The 4293-nt window shown below is 44.5% G+C and overlaps 1 pseudogene across 1 annotated transcript in view; it reads right to left on the bottom strand.

Moving 5' to 3' along the window:
- Window positions 1–461: 461 nt before the first annotated feature.
- Window positions 462–4293, bottom strand: part of LOC311328013 (major histocompatibility complex class I-related gene protein-like) — a 17117-nt pseudogene continuing 13285 nt past the window's right edge. Inside the window, exons 4-8 of the transcript XR_014631369.1 lie at window positions 3103–3420; window positions 2416–2514; window positions 2232–2249; window positions 1616–1654; window positions 462–1381 (exon numbers count right to left, since the gene is read on the bottom strand). The product of XR_014631369.1 is annotated as a major histocompatibility complex class I-related gene protein-like (transcript). The remainder of the gene's footprint in view (window positions 1382–1615; window positions 1655–2231; window positions 2250–2415; window positions 2515–3102; window positions 3421–4293) is intronic.

Raw genomic sequence — 4293 nt, 5'->3', positions numbered from 1 at the left:
GAACTGAAAGTATTCACACATACGATTGGAAATGTAAGATCAGTTCACAACACATAATAATAAAAATAAAAAGCAGAAAGAGATCCCACAAGCACATAAAAGACAACCTCTCCCAACATGTTAAAGTTACTAAACAGGTGAATAGTGACGGTAGTTTGAGACGGGTAACGGCTTCACAGAGATGTAGCAGAGCATCACTGAGCTTTACAGAGATGTAGCAGAGCATCAGTGAGCTTTACAGAGATGTAGCAGAGCATCACTGAGCTTTACAGGGATGTAGCAGAGCATCACTGAGCTTTACAGAGATGTAGCAGAGCATCACTGAGCTTTACAGAGATGTAGCAGAGCATCACTGAGCTTTACAGGGATGTAGCAGAGCATCACTGAGCTTTACAGATATGTAGCAGAGCATCACTGAGCTTTACAGAGATGTAGCAGAGCATCAGTGAGCTTTACAGAGATGTAGCAGAGCATCACTGAGCTTTACAGAGATGTAGCAGAGCATCAGGGTCCTCTGAGGAGCAGACAGGCACCAGAGAGGGGGGGTCAGCCCAACCCTAACCCCAGCTTGGAGGGAGAGTGGTTCTCCAGAATGAATACACGCTTCTGTAGCCAATCAGAGCTGAGTATTGAACCAAGCCCAGATAGACAGTATCAACGTAATCTCTATGGTCAAACTGTAGGATTCTTCTGTCAGTGTTGAGAGACGGATCAACACAGAGGAATGTGTTCATCTGGACGGACAGACTGGGCTGTGGTCTAAACATGACCGTGACATCATCACCCCGCTCCTGATAGGACAGAGTCAGGTGACCTCATCTGAGAAGACACGCCCTACTAATGATCATATTTACAGTATGACAGCAGGAAGACACGCCCTACTAATGATCATATTTACAGTATGACAGCAGGAAGACACACCCTACTAATGATCATATTTACAGTATGACAGCAGGAAGCAGTGCAGAAACAGAGAGAAAACATACTTGATAAACCAGGAAAATAAATGTATTTTTCTATATATTTGAAAGAAAGAAGTCTCACATTTGCTTGCGTTACTTGCGCAAACTATACATCCTGACATCAGACTAAAATGTAATTTCTATCAAATTATGACAGTCATGCAGGCCTCATTAATGATCTATTGGACATCATCAGAGACACAGCTGATTCATTAGTCATCTATTGACATCATCAGAGACACAGCTATTTTATTAGTCATCTATTGACATCATCAGAGACACAGATGTTTTATTAGTCATCTATTGACATCATCATCAGCTGTTTTGGGTAAATTTGTCTTCGTGCTGCGCTGCATATTAATCTGATTGTTGAGTTAGTTGACTTGTCTCTATTTCCTCCCCTAGTTTCTGCTGCTCTTCTGTGAGGACACACACACACACACACACACACACACAGAACAACAAGGTAAATAACAACAGTGTAAACACTGAATTCATGTTGATGGTGATTTTACATTTAGGACAAATTAGGACAACTAGCAGGTCATACAGTTCACTATGCTGTTTACTATGATGAATATGTCACTGTGTGTGTGTGTGTGTGTGTGTGTGTGTGTGTGTGTGTGTGTGTGTGTGTGTGTCTGTGTACGTACGTGTGATGTTATTGGAGGAGTGAGATCCGACATCAGAAGCTGCATGGAGAAACAACCAGACCAGTTAAACTGAGGAACAACCAGACCAGTTAAACTGAGGATCAACCAGACCAGTTAAACTGAGGATCAACCAGACCAGTTAAACTGAGGAACAACCAGACCAGTTAAACTGAGGAACAACCAGACCAGTTAAACTGAGGAACAACCAGACCAGTTAAACTGAGGATCAACCAGACCAGTTAAACTGAGGAACAACCAGACCAGTTAAACTGAGGAACAACCAGACCAGTTAAACTGAGGATCAACCAGACCAATTAAACTGAGGAACAACCAGACCAGTTAAACTGAGGAACAACCAGACCAGTTAAACTGAGGAACAACCAGACCAATTAAACTGAGCTGACGAGGAACAGCTGACTGAGATGGATACAGTCAGTCACCATGGATACCAAAACACACCTGACACATGTTGAACAACAGGAAGGACAGTACAGCCTCACAGGCTAGTGTGGTGAGATGGACATGTAGGAGAATAACATGTGAACACAGATATACTGTATGTGAACATGTATATGTGTAGTGTATGTATGAGTCATATTTTAATCAGAATACTCACTGTTAGCTGGAGTGAAGCCTGAAACACAGATGACTCAGCATTATTAAAGTGGTCCATATGATTAGTAAAACATTGATCATCTCCACTACTGAGTGCACATAGTAATCCACTATCAATACTGGAAATGCACAGTGGTGCTCAGAGCATCAGGGTCAGATATCCAGAGCTGCTTCTCCTCTCTCACCTTCCTGAGCAGTCATCTTCCTCCAAATGACCAGTCCAGAGATGATGCCCATGACCAGGAGAAGAACCACCACCCCTCCAATGATGAGGCCAGAGGAACCTGTAACAACCAACACAGAACATTCAGCCTGTAGCTGGGAGTCTCCCATGCTGCTGATGTGACAGTTTCATCATCAACTCTCACACTCTTCTCTGGTCACTTCAGTAGGAGACCAGATGGTCACTCTGGGAAAAGACACTGCAGACTAAAACACTTCCACACAGAACAATGCTGGCACTTGTAGCAGAACCCTGTCATGTCAGGTAGAACCCTTTTGGGAGGGTTCTGTTATGGCGCCAAATGGTTCTATAGTATGTGGAACGTCTTGAGTGTATGTGTGTGGGAATGTGGTCTCCTCTGAATGATGAGCAGGATGGAACACTGAATAACAAGGACCAGAGGATATGTAATAATAATAATAATAATAATCATAATAACAACAACAATAATAATAATAACAATAATAATAGTAATAATAATATAAGTAATACTACTACTACTACTACTACTACTACTACTAATAATAATAATAATAATACTATGAATGTATACTATAATCTGTGTTTAAAGAGGACATCCTATTGTGATTCTCTCTCTCATTCTATGGTCATTCTCTCTTTCCTGGGTCTTTCCTCCTGTCAGTCTTACCTGGGTTACCTGGGTCAGGCCGGTTGGTCTTCACCACAGAGCGCTCCAGCTTGGTGACAAAGTCCTCCTGGATCCCTGAGACCTGAACCACACACTCCCACCTCCCGCTGTCCACGTCCTCAGGCTTCACTGTCAGGAGAACACGGGTCTGGAAGGTTCCGTCCTGGTTGGGGAGAACCTCTCTATAGTCCACGTCCTCGTACACCTCCTCTCCATCTCTCCTCCAGAACACCATGACTCCTCTGGGGTAGAAGCCTGTAGCATGGCAGGTCACTGGAGAGGAGGGGCTCTTCTGGAGGAGAGACACAGAGGGAGGGACTGGAGGGAGAGAGAGGGAGAGAGAGAGAGAGAGAGAGAGATGGAGAGAGAGAGAGAGAGAGAGATGGAGAGGGAGAGAGAGAGGGAGAGAGAGAGAGATGGAGAGAGAGAGAGAGAGAGAGAGATGGAGAGACAGGGAGAGAGAGAGAAGGGGGGAGAGAGAGATGGAGAGAGGGACAGAGAAAGGGAGGGAAAGAGGGACAGAAAGATGGAGAGAGAGGGAGAGAGAGAGAGAGAGACAGAGAGAGATAGAGAGAGAAATGGAGAGAGAGTGACAGAGAGATAGAGAGAGAGATGGAGAGAGAGAGGGAGAGAGAGATAGAGAGAGAGATAGAGAGAGGGAGAGAGGGAGAGAGAGATGGAGAGAGAGAGAAAGAGATGGAGAGAGAGAGGGAGAGAGAGAGGGAGAGAGAAGGGGGGAGAGAGAGAGAGAGAGAGTTGGAGAGAGGGACAGAAAGAGGGAGAGAGAGGGAGAGAAAGAGGGAGAGAGAGAGAGGGAGAGAGAATTAGAAAGAGAGAGAGAAAATATATAAAAAATCAAAAATCATCATCATCATGTTTAAAAGCACTTCCAGTCACCATGAGTAGATGTTTTGTGAAAAAATTCTGAATGTCACATCAGCTTTGTTGTGTCAGTGGAGTCATGTGTCATGTTATTGGTGTGTTATGTTATTAGTGTGTCACGTAATTAGTGGCATGTTATTAGTGTGTCATATTATAAGTGTGTCATGTTATTAGTGTTGTGGGCCCGGCTCGGACTTGGGGTCCGGTCCGGGAGTCGAGTGGCTCTGGGTCAGGTCCTCTCTGGGTCAGGTTCTCTCTGGGTCAGGTTCTCTCTGGGTCAGGTCCTCTCTGGGTCAGGTTCTCTCTGGG

Source organism: Borostomias antarcticus (assembly GCF_949987555.1).
Source record: "Borostomias antarcticus genome assembly, chromosome: 36".
Taxonomy (NCBI): Eukaryota; Metazoa; Chordata; class Actinopteri; order Stomiiformes; family Stomiidae; genus Borostomias; species Borostomias antarcticus.
Note: the sequence above shows the minus strand (reverse complement) of the source record. Positions and strands in the feature narration are given on the sequence as shown.